This window comes from Nyctereutes procyonoides, unplaced genomic scaffold (assembly GCF_905146905.1).
Source record: "Nyctereutes procyonoides isolate TBG_1078 unplaced genomic scaffold, NYPRO_anot_genome, whole genome shotgun sequence".
Lineage (NCBI taxonomy): Eukaryota > Metazoa > Chordata > Mammalia > Carnivora > Canidae > Nyctereutes > Nyctereutes procyonoides.
Window position 1 is genome coordinate 56340064 of NW_026575131.1, and position 16697 is coordinate 56356760.

Here is a 16697-nt window from a genome sequence, read left to right on the forward strand (position 1 = left end):
TCGACAGCCAGGGCTGGGCCAGCGGGCGGGGTCGTCCAGCCCGGGTGGTGGTCCCTGGGGCGGGGCGCTGCGCCTCCCGACGCCCTGGGCGCGGGGGCGCGGGCCGAGCCCAGGCTAGGGGAAGGGCGCGTGTGGGTGCGGCGTCAATGCAGCCTGTGTTCCGGGGCCGCGTGCAGGGGGCGGGGCCGCGCTCAGGGGGCGGGGCCTGCTGGACCCGGGGCCCGTCTCCTTGGCAACCGCAAAGAGATGCAGGTGGTTGCGACCGGGGGAGCCCCTTCCCCGAGCCTCCGCGCCTGCTGGGGAATGCGGCCCGATTCTCGAGCGTCCGGGGGAGTCAGATCGTCCATGCACAAGAGGGACGTTCCCTTCTTAACTGAAGGGACACGGTTTTCAGCAAGTTGGGAAAGGGGGGCGGGGGGGACTCCGACCTGGGTGGTTGTGACACCCGGCGCTGCAGCGCGTTCTTGGAGGAAATATTTCTTGCTGATTCTGCAGTTGGTTTTACTGCCTCCGTCCTCCCGGCCCCTGAATGTCAGAGCAGGGACTTACTGTCTCAGCTGATTTCGTCCTGTCGCGCCTGCCTGCCGTGCTGAGTGCGCCCTCGTCCTCGCCTGGGCGCCAGCCTCCGGCTCCCGTCCTGGCCCCAAGCCTTAATTGGTTCTCAGATGGTAACACGCAGTCTGCCAAGCCCTTCAGAGCCTCTGAGTCCACGTCTGTAAAAATTAAAGTATAGCGGGACCTGCATTGGGCAAGTAACAGGTGCCGAGAAGTGTCAGTTGTTAATGTCCGCTCATCATCATGGTCATCCTCATTCCAGTCTCTCTCTCTCTTTTAAAACATTTTGTTCATTTATTCATGAGAGACCCAGAGAGAGAGAGAGGCAGAGACACAGGCAGAGGGAGGAGAAGCAGGCTCCCTGCAGGTAGCCCCGTGTGGGACTCGATCCCGGGACCCCGGGGTCACGCCCTGGGCGGAAGGCAGATGCTCAACCACTGAGCCCCCAGGTGCTCCTAGCATGTGCAATTTATTTATTTATTTATTTATTTATTTATTTATTTATTTATTTATTATTCATTCATTCATTCATTTATATTTTATTTATTTATTCCAGAGAGGCACAGAGAGAGAGTCAGAGACACAGGCAGAGGGAGAAGCAGGCTCCATGCAGGGAGCCCGACGTGGGACTTGATCCCGGGACTCCAGGATGGCATCCTGGGCCAAAGGCGGCTCTAAACCACTGAGCCACCCTGGGCTGCCCACGTGTACATTTTAAATATTTTTATTTATTTATTTTTTATTTATTTATGACAATCACACAGATAGAGAGAGGCAGAGACACAGGCAGAGGGAGAAGCAGGCTCCATGCACCGGGAGCCTGAAGTGGGATTCGATCCCGGGTCTCCAGGATCGCGCCCTGGGCCAAAGGCAGGCGCCAAACCGCTGCGCCACCCAGGGATCCCCCCACGTGTACATTTTAAATTGCAATGCAAACTGCCCGATTGTCCTCGGAGCAGCCTGCAGGGCCTGATAAGAGCTGATTTTACCCAACGTTGGCCAGTACTTGAAAATCTTGAGTTCATGGTCACCCAGAAGGGTTGACTCAGTTGTCACTTGTGCGACTGTTCAAATTATTCACTGAAGCTCCTGTGTCTTGAAGCTGCTTTCTATGGCACGCTTCCTCGGCCGGGTGTTGGAGAACTCACTTGTTGATAAGATTTGATTCTTCTGTTATTTTTATACACACTTATTTTTTTCCAGTTATTTCTCAGAATTAATTCTTGTAATTCTCCTTGTTCTCTGCAACCTGTGATTTTTGTGGTGCTGCTTTCAGCAGCAAATGCTGTCCCATGTGGTAGCCCCATGAGGCGGTTTCAAAAAATTGTATTTTTATTTAAAGAGTTTAGCGTATGTTGTTTTTAAACAGCTTTACTGAAATATAAAGTGTAAAAATCTAGGGCTTTTAGCACCCACAGAATTGCACAACCATTGCCACAATTTTAGGATACTTTTGTCGCTTCCAAAAGAAATTCTACCCTTTAGCTACCACCACCCTGTTTCCCTATCCCCTCACCCCCACTCATAAATTTTCCATCTAGAGATTTCCCACTTTGGGATATTTCATATATAGAGTCATACAATATGTTGTCTTCTGTGACTGGCTTCTTTCATAAAGTTCTCAAGGTTCATCCACATTGTCAGTGCTTTATTTCTTTTTAAGACTGGATGATCTGGGCAGCCCCGGTGGCTCAGCGGTTTAGCACCACCTTCAGCCCAGGACATGATCCTGGAGACCCGGGATTGAGTCCCACATCGGGCTCCCTGGAGCCTGCTTCTCCTCTGCCTGTGTTGTGTCTCTGTCTCTCATAAATAAATAAAATTTAAAAAAAAAAAAAAGACTGGATGATCTTCCAGGGCGTGGATGGGCCACATTTTGTTCATATCCTCACCTGTCGGTGGACATTTGGGTTGCTTCCACCTTTGGGCCATTGTGTGTAATGCTCCTGTAAACATTTGTTTTTTTTTTTTAAATTTTATTTATTTATGATAGGCACACAGTGAGAGAGAGAGAGGCAGAGACACAGGCAGAGGGAGAAGCAGGCTCCATGCACCGGGAGCCCGACGTGGGATTCGATCCCGGGTCTCCAGGATCGCGCCCTGGGCCAAAGGCAGGCGCCAAACTGCTGCGCCACCCAGGGATCCCCTCCTGTAAACATTTGTGTACAAGGATATGTTCGAAACTGTTTTCAGTTCTTTCCTTAGATACTGTTAAAGAGACAGCAGTACCGAAATGGAGTCACTTGTGCCAAGCCCATGCCACCAAACGGAGCCGTGACACCTAACGTAACTGCAGTTCGGCCTCTCCCAGGAATCTCAGCCAGGCAGCTGGGAGTCCCCCGGTTAGGTGATCTGCCTGACGGCTCCTTTCTGTCCCACAAGGGTGACCTTGCCTGAAACCAGTCCGCTCTACTAATAACTTCTGTGTTCTCCCTCTTTCTATGAAAACCTCTCATTTTGTACAGCTCTCTGGAGCTCTTTTCTGTTTGCTAAGAGCACATGCTGATTCATTAAATACCGCCAATAAGATCTTTAAAACATATATATATATATATATATATATATATATATATATATATTTTTTTTTTTTTTTTTTTTTTTTTTTTTTTTTTTTTAAGAATACCTAGGAGTAGGGATGCCTGGGTGGCTCAGTGGTGGAGCGTCTGCCTTCAGGGCCGGGATCCAGGCCCTCCGGGAGCCTGCTTCTCCCTCTGCTTATGTCTCTGCCTTTCTCTCTGTGTCTCTCATGAATAAATAAATAAAATCTTTTTTTAAGTTAATTGCAGAAATGTGTATATGAAATGATTCCACTTTCATTTTAAAAAAAATTAAAAGACCTGGCCCCCCCCCCGGACACGCCCACAGAGCCTTTCTAGCCACGCCCACGGGCAGTCTCAGTCCCTGGATACACCTTAGTCGCCCCGTTGGGTCCTAAAGCCCAAGGCATTTCCGGTGGGCGGGGACTAGGGTGTTTCCACCCGGTGATTGGAGGGCTCGGCTCGCCCCGCCCGGCTCTGAGGTTCCGCCTATCCCGGCCCCCGAAAGCCTCATCCCTTCCGGCTCCAGAGCCGGAAGCGGAAGCGTTTGGCTGCGACCGCGAGTGGCTTCGCGCGCGGCCCCGGGGCTCTGCGGGGGTCGGTCGAAGCGCTGGGCGCGTGGTTTTGGCGGCGGGTCCGTGTGCGACCCCGCGGAGGGGGCTCCGGAGACCCGTGGGCCGCGGGGACTCGGGACCCGCTCCGCGCCACGCTCCCTCCGGGGGGGGGCCGGGAGGTGCTGCGGCGCTGGCCCCGGACTTCGCAGGATTAGAGACCGGCGGGGGCCGGAGGGGGAGGCGGGAGGGGCGGGGAGGTCTGGCTGTGTCCGGCCCACCCCGGGAGGAGCTGGCGGGGGGACAGGGTCGGGGTCCTGAGCGAACGGCCGAACCCCGGGTCACGTCTCGGTCAGGACGGCGCAGAGGCGGAAGGACGGGCCGCACCCCGGGGCCGGGAGGGCTGAGGCGGGGCGGCGAGGACCTGGGCTTAGGGACCTGGCGGATGGGCGTCTAACCGCGCCGCTGCCCCCTGGGGCAGACGGGGGCTCCTCGTGAGCATGGACGCTCTTTTTTTTTTTTTTTTTTTTTTTTAAGATTTTATTTACTCATTCATGAGAGACCCAGAGAGAAAGACAGGCCGAGACACAGGCTCCACGCAGGGAGCCCGACGCGGGACTCGATCCCGGGTCTCCAGGGTCGCGCCCTGGGCTGCAGGCGGCGCTAACCCGCTGGGCCACCCGGGCTGCCCGAGCACGACGGGTGCAGCCAGCCGCGGACCCGGATGGATCAGGACAAACGCGGATCGTTCCGCAACCGCTTCCTGGGGGGCAGGCTGCTGGGCTCCCGGCGGAGACGGAGATCGCCGCAGCCCTCCGCGCGGGTGTGGGCGGGGCCGCTGCTCGGGCAGTCGCAGCCTCCCCTTCCGTAGCTGAGCTGGGCCATCGCGGGGTTATCCCAGCTCCGGACAGCACCCGATCCGGAGCCCAGGAGCCAAGCCCGGCTGTCTCAGGCCTTCCTCGGTATTCCCAGAGCTAAGCCTAGATCCTGTGATCGGTCTTTTCTAGCCGCCTCTTGCAGCGACGTGTCGTGTGTGCTCCCCCGAGGCCCGGGGTGCACAGCCGCAGGCGTGTGTGTGCGCGTGTGTGTGCGCACGGGGTGGGGGGAAGCGCTGACCCGGGCTAATACAGAAGCACTTCCGGCAGTCTGCGCACCTGGTGGACGTTGTATCTGTGCAGCCGGGGTTTTACTGTCATCGTGCAGAAGGGCGCGGAGCAAACCCCGACAAACGGCAAAGGCTCCTTATTCTCGGTAGCCAGTTTCCATCGCAAAATTCATCTGTGCAGAAGCCAGTTTAGTTCTTGAATCCTGCGTTCGGGATTCCCTTTAAACCATTCCCTTCCATCTGCGTTTGTATTTCTTGTTTGGTGTGAAGTAAGTCGAAGGAAAGCTCAGAGACTAATGCAACATCATTCGCTGTGTCTGACACTCAGATTTAGTGAAATGTAACCGCGGTGGTCTCGACGCATGAGAATGTGAAGTTTGGGGACACCCGGGTGGCTCAGCGGTTTGGAGCCTGCCTTCGGCCCAGGGCGTGATCCTGGAGACCCAGGATCGAGTCCCACGTCAGGCTCCCTGCGTGGAGCCTGCGTCTCCCTCTGCCTGGGTCTCTGCCTCTCTCTGTGTCTCTCATGAGTAAATAAATTTTTTTTGAATCTTGTTTTGTAAAAAAAAAAGAAGGTAAAGTTTGAAGCTCTCTCTGAAACCCCTTCCAGCCTCCCCAGAGGTATGCAGTGTTTATGCTGGTGTATTTTTCCAGTTCACATGTCCTCATCCTTCAACAGTGTATGGGTTTTCGGGGTGGTTTCGGAGAGCTTACCTAAATGCAAATGGTATTGTCCTTCATATAGGTATCTTCTAAATTTTTTAGAATTTATTTTTTTAAGATTTTTTTAAATTAATTTGAGATAACAAATGGGGGGACAAGCAGACTCCCTGCTGAGCAGGGAGCCTGGTGTGGGGCTCGAGCCCAGGACCATGGGATTATGACCTGAGCCGAAGGCAGGTGCTTAACCATCTGTGCCACCCAGGTGCTCCAGCTAGCTCTTTAAAAAAAAAAAAAAAAAGATTTTATTTATTTGAGAGAAAGAACGAGCACGGGGGGGGGGGGCAGCAGAAGGAGAGGGAGAAGCAGACTCCCTGCTTAGCAGGAAGCATGACATCCCAGGACCCTGGGATCACGACCTGAGCCAAAGGCAGAAGCTTTAATGACAGAGCCATCCAGGCGCCCCATTTATCTATTTTTTTATTTATTTTTTATGATTTTATTTGTTCATGATAGTCACAGAGAGAGAGAGAGAGGCAGAGACACAGGCAGAGGGAGAAGCAGGCTCCATGCAGGGAGCCCGATGTCGGATTCGATCCCGGGTCTCCAGGATCGTGCCCTGGGCCAAAGGCAGGCGCTAAACCGCTGCACCACCCAGGGATCCCCATTTATCTATTTTTAAAAAATGTACCAGTCATTAAAATTTTATTGTTAATTTTCTGACGACATGGGAAAGTGTTGGATTGTTTAAGATTTTATTTTTAAGTACTACAACCATTACATTTTTAAGTAAGAACACCCAACACGGGGCTCGAACTCACAACCCCAAGATCAAGAGTTGCCTGCTCCACTGACTGAGCCAGCCAGCTTCCCCTTAAGATGTATAGTTAAATAAAAATATTACAAAGCAGTACTTATAATCTTTTTCTATGTTTTTGGAGAGAGAGCGAGCATGTGTGAAAGCGGGGCGACGGGGTGGGGGGCAGCCAGAGGGAGACAAGAGCCTCAGGAGGTCCCACGCTGAGCGCAGAGCCCGACATGGGACTTGATCTCACAACCCTGATGTCATGACCTGAGCAGATAATCAAGAGTCGGACGTTTAACTGACTGAGCCACCCAGACACCCCAATACAATCTTAACTGTGTTTAATTTTTTGTTTAATAGACTTAATTTTTTATTTTTAAAAAAATTTTGTTTTTGAGAGAGACAGGCCGAGGGAGAAGCAGGCTCCACGCGGGGAGCCCGACGCAGGACTCGATCCTGGGACCCCGGGGTCACGCCCTGGGCCGAAGGCAGACGCTCAACCGCCGAGCCTCCCGGGTGTCCCTAGACTTAATTTTTTCGAGTGGCTTTAGATTTGTAGAAACTTAGAGCAGAAAGTACGGGTTCCCACGGGCCCTAGGCTGCGCCTCCTCCGAAGCATCCTGCCCCCCTGGAGCCTTCGTCGTCGCGGGGGGACCTGGTGTCCACAGACTATTTACTACAGCCAGTGGCTGACAGGAGGGTCGCCGCGCTGCCTTCCAGCTTCGGGCGGGTGCGGGGTGACATGTGCCCACCACCGCCGTGACACTGCCTCCAGCCCCCTCCCGCCTGGCCATGCATCCCTGCCTCCCCGCTGAGCCCCCACAGCCACTGATCTTTGTACTGTCCCCACGGTTTTCTCCTGTTCCAGAATTGTCGTAGACTTGGAATCACACGGCGGGGACCCTTCCCGACTGGCTGCTTGCACGCCGGCTGCGTTCAGGTCCCTTCCTTTCCAGGGCTGATAAGGTCCTTGGGCGACTGTCGCACAGTTCTCTTGCCCGCTTGCCCGGGAGGGACACCAGGACTGTTTGGGGTTTGGGCGACTTTGCACCAAGCGGCCGGGCACGTCCCCGCCGGGGTTTCTGTGTGGCCCTGCCTTCGAGTCCGGGTAAACCCCCAGGAGTCGGGTGGTCCCGTGAGAGGCCGTTCATCAGTTTCGTAGCGAGTCACCAAACTGACTCCGGGTGGCCGCCAGCCTCGTGTCCCCACCAGCCTGGACAGGGAGCTCCTGCTGCACTTGGGGCCCAGCGCCCTGGTGCAGGGCATTGTCGCAGGCCTGTGTTGGTAGCTTGTCGTTGCTTTAATTCACGTGTCCCAGATGACCTAGGAGGTGGGGCATCCGCCCATGTCCTGCTTCGTGTCCCCGCATCTTTGGGGAGGGGTCTCTCGGGTCCTCTGCCCGTTTCCGATGGCATCCCCCGCTTCCTTGGTGTTGAGCCTTAAGGATCCTCTGTGACCAGTGCACGTCCCTTATCAAGGTGACCGTGTCGCCAGCATATTGGGCAGCCTCCTGCCTGCCGTCCCCCTCAGCAGGGCCCATCACACACACCTGGATGCTGTGATCTGCGTGGGGTCTGGCCGGTCAGTGCTGTCTGTCGTGGGTCGTGGGGGCGCCGGGGGCCGGTGGGACGAACGTGCTCCAGGCTATGGCCCCATCCTATGTCACTAAGGGCTTTCCAAGGGGTGCCCAGGTGGCTCCGCGGTCAAGCGTCTGCCTTCGGCCCAGGGTGTGACCCCGGGGTCCCGGGATCGGGTCCCACGTCGGGTCCCCACAGGGAGCCTGCTGCTCCCTCTGCCTGTGGCTCAGCCTCGCTCTGTGTCTCATGAATAAATAAGTAAAATATTTAAAAAAGAAAGAGATGAGGGCAGCCCGGGTGGCTGAGCGGTTTAGCGCCGCCTTCAGTGCAGGGCCTGACCCCGGGGTCCCGGAATCGAGTCCCGCGTCGGGCTCCCTGCATGGAGCCTGCTTCTCCCTCTGCCTGTGTCGCTGCTTCTCTCTCTCTGTGTCTCATGAATGGATGAATAAAATCTTAAAAAAAAAAAAAAAAGAGATGAGGGTAGCCTGGGCCCCGGGCGGGGAGGGATGGCCCGGCTGCAGGGTGGGGGTCTCCAGAAAACCAGCCCAGGCCGTGCCGAGCTCCGTGGGGCCTGCAGAGCCCGCCGGCCAGCACCTGGGGCCCGCTGTTCTGATGGCCCGAGCTGACTAATTACACTGATTATGAAAGCTTAATGAGCTCACTGGTGCCCGCCTGACGCCCGTGACCTCCCGGGGGCTCCGCGGCGGTGCCCTATCAGTAACGGGCAGTGCTGTGTCTTCAAGGTTAAGGGCGCTCCCGTTTCGCCTCCTTCCCTGGGACGGGGACGATCTGAGGTCGGGGTGCTGGACAGGCGGTTGCGGGGGTTCATGGTTCAGACAGGACGCCCAGGGGCCGGGGGGCGCCGGCGAGCATCCTGGCGTGGCCGCGGGTCAGCCCAGGAGCGACCCGGCTGCTGACCCCGACAGGTGGGCACCCCCAGCGGCTCCTGGTCCTGGCGGCATCGGGCTGCGGGCACGGGCCGGCGCGGTGCCGGCTGCTTCCTGGCCGCACCAGAGGCTGGCGACGCCAAGGCCCCGGTGCCCAGCCGGCCGGTGTCTGATGGGGAGGGGGTTCTCCCGGGGGCAATCCCGGAACCCCATTCATGAGTTCATTGGGCGCCTGGCCCAGGCGGCAGCCAGAGGACCCTGAGCTAATCTGCAAAGCGGCCGTGAAGGCGTGAGTGTGGCAAGGCCGCAGCTCTGGGGTCGGCGTGTGGTGGCCTCCAGGACGGCGTGGGCCTGGGGTGCTCGGCCCCCGTCTCCCACCTGCCCCCAGGGCCGGGGCACCTGTGCATCCCCATGAGGGGAACGCCCGTGAGGGAGGGACGGTGGCTGCGTTCTCAGGAGCTGGCCAATTCCTCCTTCCTCCAAAGGACCCCTGCACCCCCGCACCCCTGCACCCCGAGGCCGAGGCCGAGACCGAGGCGCCTCCTTCCCAGGCCTGGAGCCGGGCAGCCGGCGGGGCCTGGGCTGCACCTTCCCTCCGGTGCCTGAGCCTCACAGCAGGTGGAAGCTGCCCTGCAGGTGCTCGTTCCTGCCCGCTCGCTGTGCCCGGCCCGTGGGGGAGCGTTTCCTCCGTGGGGCCCGGTCTCACGTCCCTGAGACCGTGACCTGACCCGAGACCGAGTTGCACACTCAACCCACTGAGTCACTCAGGGGCCCCAGAGCAGCCTTTAAGCCACAAGCGGCTGTGGGAGGACTGGGTGCTCCCCGAGGACTCCCCCCTGGTGGAGGGCGTGGCCGGAGCCCCCCCCGGAATCTCTGTGGGGTGAAGTGGGGACCCGGGAGCCCTCACCCGCCCCACCCAGCCGCGTGTGTCTGCACCAGCACCCCCGGCCCTGAGGACCACCAGGGCCCCCCGGGGGCAGGCTCGCCCCGTGACAGCAGCTGCCACCACTCTTGCGGGTGCGGCCGGCGGGGAGCTCATTGGTCAGCACAGGGTCCTGTCCTCCGGGGAGTGCGGAGCCCGGCGGCCGAGGCCATGGGCGCTTCTCGGCTGCGACTGGGGACGCCGGGCCCATGAGGACCGTCAGCTGTGTCCCTACAGGTGCGACCCCCTCCCTGCTGCTCCTAAGTCAGACCTGCCAACACCTGCACCCCAGGGTCTGTGGTTTCGGCCCCAGTTTGGGGAAGGGTTTGGGATTCCTCGCTGGGTCCCCCCACATCTCCCTGCAGGATCGGGGTGTCAGCCCCTGGACCTCCCGGGGTCTCCTGGGGAGGAACTCTCCGTGGCACCCGGGCAGCTGCGTGCACTCAGTGGGCTCTCTGCTGTCTGGACTTAACGAGGACACCTGTCCTGTTGGATCTGGGCCTCCCCCTAACCTCCCTTTGTTACCTCCCTAAAGGCCCATCTCCAAATACCCCCGCGCTGGGGTCGGGACTGAATGAAGGAATGTCGGGGGACCCCGTCCAGTGCCCACAGGGACCTTGGGAAAAAGACACCTGCAGCGCACGAGCTCAGCTTCACGTGGGGTCTGTGCGCGTGGCTTCCCATGTGGGTCACCCCCGTTTCTTCTTCTGAGGATCAGCCTCATTTATTGTAAAATAATCCTTCCCCAAGTATCTACCACTTGTGCCATTTGTGGGTGACGGCAGCAAACCCCCGGGAGTGCCCGCCCGCGCTGCTCTCTGCCCCCGGGGTGGGGGGCTCCCCGCATCTGCCCGCACCCGGGATCCAGGCTTGAAAACACCTCCGGGGGGCTTCGGGCTCCTACTCACCTTCATCCAATGATTTCTTCTTCTCCTCTTCCTCTCATTAATGTTTTAAAATTGAGGTGTAATTTAGATACTGTTAAACTCCTCATTGTCAAGCATCCAACTCAGGCACTTCCCGTCTAGTCTGAGTTAATCAGGATTGTAAGCTCTGGGGAGCATCTACTTATTATGTACATCATTTTCTTTTTTTAAAAAAATATTTAAATTCAAATTGCCAACATATAGTATAACACCCAGTGCTCATCCCATCTGTACATCATTTCCACAAAAGTTTCACAGGCAACAGTATGCAAACTTGAAATAATTTTACAAAACAGAAATAACGTGACAGTCCCAAGTGGTAAAATGAGTCTAATCCAGGCACCTGTTCCAACCTGGGGGAGGACGTCCTCCCTGTGGGCAAACCCGGAGTCCTGTGTGCCCTGGAGGTCCCTGCTCCGGGCGGCAGGAGAGCGGGAGAGGGATCCTGCAGGAGCTCGGGGAGAGAATGAGGCCACGGCTTTGGGCGGAGACGGGGCAGGTGAGGACACGGGATTAGCTGGTGACGTGTTTGCCAAAGTAGCACAACTTCCAACCTGTTTTGAAACTGTGTAATTATCTCAAACTATTTGGAACTGAATGTGTTATCAGTAACACAGCCTGTAAGGTTGCAAATTCAGCGACCTTGAATTCGGATAAGAATCCTAACTCACTTAATAGTTCAAATGAAGGAAGGACTTGTGATTTCTGAACTTTTTATCCCTCCAAACAGCTCATGGGATCCTTTTTTAAAGTCTTTAAAAATATTTTATTCATGAGAGACGCAGAGAGAGAGGCAGAGACACAGGCAGAGGGAGAAGCAGGCTCCATGCACCGGGAGTCCGACGTGGGATTCGATCCCGGGTCTCCAGGATCGCGCCCTGGGCCAAAGGCAGGCGCCAAACCGCTGTGCCACCCAGGGATCCCCGGGAGCCCAGTTTTTACACACGAGAAAGAAGGGAGTGCTGCCCACAAAGCACTTGGGTGACCGAGATCCCATTTCCTAGAGGTTTTTCTCTAGAGGAAAAAGGGAAATGTCCCCTAGAGCACCAGGAGTCAACCCAAAAGCCAGCACATCTCCATCAGGCACCGCTCAGAGAGGAAAGGAGCTGGAACCAAAGCCCGGGGAGTCGTCTCAGAGGACGAGCCCCTCACACGGGTCCCAAGCCGACCCTGCAGAGAGCACACCGGAGCGGGGCTCTGACCCCAGGACAGGACTTAGCCTCAGCTCAGGGTCGGGGGGAGAGTGGGGGGTCCTGGGGGGACCCGTACCTGTTTGCTCAGCAGCTGGGAGTGGTTGGGGTCTTCTCTGGGCCCGTGCATGATCACCAAGTCACAGGTTTGTCATTAGAAATAAAACTTTAGGGGATCCGTGGGTGGCTCAGCGGTTTAGCGCCTGCCTTTGGCCCAGAGCACGATCCTGGAGTCCCGGGATCGAGTCCCACATCGGGCTCCCTGCATGGAGCCTACTTCTCCCTCTGCCTGGGTCTCTGCCTCTCTCTTTGTGCATCTGTCATGAATAAATAAATAAAATCTTAAAAAAAAGGGAAACGTAAAAAAAAAGAAATAAAACTTTATGTCAGTTGTTTTGTAGGAAAACTGGGTTTATGTGGGAATAAATCATTGTAACAGGGAAGCTGGGAGCCACACAGCCAAACCACAGGCAAATCTGGAGAAGGAAGGGAGGGCCGCTCTTCTACAGAGCAGAGGATGTGGGCGGGGCTGCGCTAACAGAGACATCCATTGGAGCAACGTGGGGGGGAGGTGCTACCGTGGTGGCTTCTGATTGGCTGGGCTGTAACCGTCTCTCATTGGCTGGGCTGTTGCTGGGGCAATGAAGTCCCCCGCTAAAGTAGTGTGGCCCCCAGGATGCTGGGCCTCCCTCTGGGTCTGCCTTGAGGACCAGGGAGGACTAGGGTAGGGACAAGGGATTCTCATCCTGGCCTCTATTTTATTTTATTTTATTTTATTTTATTTTATTTTATTTTATTTTGAATTACGACAGAAATCTTTATTAAAATGTGTCCTTCAGTAATATGTTAGCATACATACAATATACACACATACATCTGTACGCTCTTTGACACACCTCACGGATTGCCACCATCAATTTAACCAATAAATTAAAACTAAAAAAAGGAGGGAGGGGTTGGGGGGTAGGACTAAGGGCAAAAATCTCCATGTTTTATCTGGTAAGAAATGCAAATTTCTCAGAATTTCCCTGGGGAAAACCTGTGACCAGAGAATCTTTGAAATAAAATACATAAGTCCCCGCCTCCCCCAAAAAGGATTCCAAAAGATGCAGTTACAACAAGTGTGCTTCTCAGAACAGGAGCATTCATTCCACTTCATACTCTGGCTTCTGCACACTCTGACTTCAAGATAGTCTTCCCCTCGGCTGGGGCAGAGAGGTTCATATGGGCACTTGGGCTCGGTGCACCTGGGCCGGCCTCTATTTTAATAAGGCTTTATTTTATTAATTTTTGCTTCGTTTTTATGGCTGATTAACATTCTACGGTATGAATGGACACGTTTGTTTATGCATTAGTTGATGGTCGTTTGGGTTGTTTGGACTTTTGGGCTGTTGGGAATCGTGCTGCTATGAACGTATATGAACAAGTTTTTTTTTTTTTTTAACTAAAACAGTTGACAATTTTATTTTCACATTTCACAATACAAACGAAAATTCCTCCCTTTTTTTTTTGTCCCACTACTCCCCTGCAAAAACTATTCTCTCTTTGATAGGAAGGGGAAACAAGTCTTCCTTGTCATGCTGTTAGAAAACACCCAGAGTCACAGCACCATGATCTCCTGGTGAAGTAGAACAAGTAATATAAAATGAATATAAAGAGGTTCCTGTCTCTCCTTATCTGTTTGGTCGAGTCATTCCCGGCCGAGTGGGCACCATCATGGGACGGGCAGGAGTTCTCATCATTGGGGGCTCAGGGATCATTGGCATGTGGCCTCCCATAGGTGGCCTCATTCCAGGAGCAGGTCCCACTGGTATCATCCCAGGAGGAGGAGGGCCCATCATTGGCATCATGGGAGGGCCCCCCATATGGGGGGCTGGCATCATACCAGGGCGAGGAGGACCCGGGAGACTAGGGAGGTGGGATCATTGCCCCTGCAGGAGGAGGAGCCCAGAATGGAGTAGGAGGTATCTTTCCTGGTTGAAATGCAGCGGTTGTCTTGTCGATCAGGCTCTGAGCCTGCTCTCCCATCCATTTCTGATAGTAGTCTTTCACATTCTTTGTGTTTCCTACCGCTGCAGTGTGTCTTTCTCACAGATGGAGACTCATGGGTGAGGTATGTGTCGCAGTAGTCACAATAAAACTTAGGCATGTTGCTCTGCAGGCCGTTGGCCACTCTGTCCTGCGCCGCCCGGAAATGACAACATGAGCAAGTTTTTGTGCAGAAACGTTTTCCTTCCTCCTGGGTCCTGGCTTGTGATTCTTGTGGGCGTATATCTGGGGGTGGAATTGCTGGGTCATGTGGTAACCCCATGTCTGACCTTCTGTGGAGCTGCAGAACTGTGTCCCAAGGGGCTGCACCATTTATACATTCACAGCAGCTGTATACAAAGTGCTCCAACTTCTCCCTGTCCTGGTCAGCACTGCTATCATCAGTCTTTTTTTTTTTTTTTTTTTTTAATCCTCAGTCTTTTTGATTATCCCCGTCGCAGTGGGTGTGAAGCAGCGTGTTGTTATAATTTTATGTTTCCCTAATGAATAATGGTGTCGAGCATTTCTTCATCTGCTTATTAGCAATGTGTATGTCTTCTTAGGAGAAATACCTATTAAAATGTGTTGCCCATTTTTCATTTTTTTGATCTTTTTATTTTATTTTTTAAATGGAAAAAGGAAAAAATACTTATTTTAGAGAGAGTGATAGAATGAGCAGAGGGAGAAGCAGAAGGAGAGAAGCTCAAGCAGGAGCCCGCCTGAGTGGGGAGCCTGATATGGGGCTCAATCCCAGGACCCTGAGATCATGATCTGAGTTGAAACCAAGAGTTGGACAGTCAACTTACTGAGCCATCCAGACACCCTGTTTTGGTCTTTTCATTTTTGTTTATTTTACACGATTTTATTTATTTGAGGGAGAGAGAGAGAGTATACATGCAGGGGGAGCAGCAGAGGGAGAGGGAGAAGCAGGCCCCCTGCTGAGCAGGGAGCCTGATGCGGGGCTCAATCCTAGGAACCTGGGATTATATGTTTTGGTCTTTTTTATTGTTTAGTATTGTATCTTTTTTCTATGACATTAAATATATATATATATTTTGTCCACTTTGTTTTGGAGTGGAGGAAACAAACTCAAACCCTAACCCTAACTCAAAGAGCCAGGGACTCCTGGCTGGTTCAGTCAGTGGAATGAACATGTGTCTCTTGATCTCAGGGTCATGAGTTTGAAGCCCACATTGTGCGCAGACTTTGCTTAGAAAAAAAAATCAAGAAGCCAACTTCTAAACAGGATATTCTGGGAGAGAAGATGTTGGGTGGCATGCAAATGTTAAGACTCACAAAGGGGTGAATCTTGTCCTTTGCTGTTGGAGAAGTCGGTACCCAAAGTTAGGGAATAAGCAAAGGAGCAGGAGAGAAATGTAGGAGAAATGGCTTTTGTTCAAGACCTTTTGTGTCTCAGGAGAAAAGTCCATGCAAAGTATGAATTGGGGGAAAAGGACACAAACTTTTTCTGGCAAAGGCCAGTTGGCAACTCTTTCTGGCCTGCTGCCGTGTGTCCTCTGGGCAGCTACTTGGCTCTGCCACTGCCCCTGAGAACAGCGCAGGCGGCCCTGAGGAAGGGCCTGGCACAACTTCCACCCACGGAGGCAGTGGGTTGGATTTGGCCTGCGTGTCATCCTTTGTCAGCTCCACCGTAAACCTAACTCAAACGTTGCTTTCTGGAACATTCTCGCAAGTAAACCGTTCCTAGGTCTGCAGGAGTGTTTGGAAGAGAAGTCAGGAGGAAACGGTGATCCGACAGCCACCTGGGACAGGCCTGTGGGTGATGGAGCCCCCTGGAAGCCCAGCGCCGGGGAGCCTTGCGCCCAGAGCGCAGGCGGGGTTCAAGGCCCCGGGGCGCCCCCACGAACAGCCGGGCGGGGACCCGCAGCCGCTGGTCCTCTCCTGTTAGCAGGTGCGCTGGGGGCTCCGGCAACGAGAGCTGGGGTCACCGCACACCCCTTGGGACAAGGGTGTGCACTGGCAGCGGCCAGAGCCCCTCCGTGTGACCCCGAGGGTCGCCTCCGGTGACCTGGGGTCCCTCTGGGTGCAAGGGGGTGAAGAGGGCACCCCCCCGGGAGCGCCCCCCCCCCGAGTGGAGGCGGATCCTGGGGCGCCCGCCCTGCTGGCACCTTGCTGCTGGCCTGGGTCACCGGTGCTCCCCTCACCAGCCAGTGCGAATGGTGTGATTCGGGGCCTGTGCTGAGAAGGAGAATTCTGCGTCCTCACAGGTGTGCCCCGGCTGCAGAGCAGACGCCCTCGCGGCCACCCGCTGCGTCCTTCCAAGCCGAGCGGCCCTTGCGCTCAGGGCAGCGCGGCCTCCGGGAACAAAGCGCCGCCCTGCCTCTCCTTGCATCTGATGGCTGCGGCGCCCCACTTCCTGGGTGACAGGGTGGGGGGAGTCACCAGGAGGGAGAGGACCTGCGGGTCCTCCCCCCCACACCCCGGCTCCCTGGCCTCTTACTGCACCTGGGCTGCAGGCAGCCCCATGCAGGCCGGAGGGTCCCAGGCACAGGCTGCACCGGGCGCGGGGCCTGCACCTGCAGTAGCTCCAGGGCCCCCGCCCCGTGACCTCACCTTTGCACCTCCACGTGTGGGGAAAAGAAGTGTGTGCTGGCTGACGCCATTGATTATTTATTTTTTTTAGATTTTATTTCAGAGAGAGAGAGCACAAGCATGAGCAGTGGGGTGGGCAGAGGGAGGGAGAAGCAGACTGCGGGCTGAGCAGGGAGCCCCATGCAGGGCTGGGCCCCAGGACCCCAGGACCCCAGGGCCCAGGATCTTGACCTGAGCCAAAGGCAGATGCTTAACCAACTGAGCCACCCAGGCGTCCCTTAAAATCACCTTAAAAAAAAATCGGACGTTGCAGTAGTACAGAGATGCCTCCTGTCCCCTGTGCATCACTCCAGGGGGTGACTCGGGACACAGCTTTAGCGCCATATCAAAACTGGGAGAGC

At 55.2% G+C, this 16697-nt stretch overlaps 1 protein-coding gene and 1 pseudogene across 6 annotated transcripts in view; one reads left to right on the forward strand and one right to left on the reverse strand.

Moving 5' to 3' along the window:
- Positions 1 to 13388: 13388 nt before the first annotated feature.
- LOC129522495 (U1 small nuclear ribonucleoprotein C-like) lies at positions 13389 to 13873 on the reverse strand (annotated as a pseudogene).
- A 1537-nt stretch (positions 13874 to 15410) lies between these two features.
- Positions 15411 to 16697, forward strand: part of LOC129521906 (zinc finger protein 77-like) — a 30421-nt gene continuing 29134 nt past the window's right edge. For all 6 annotated transcript variants that reach the window (XM_055343816.1, XM_055343823.1, XM_055343820.1 and 3 more), the window contains exon 1: positions 15411 to 15655. The gene's annotated coding sequence lies outside the window, so the exon portion shown is untranslated. The remainder of the gene's footprint in view (positions 15656 to 16697) is intronic.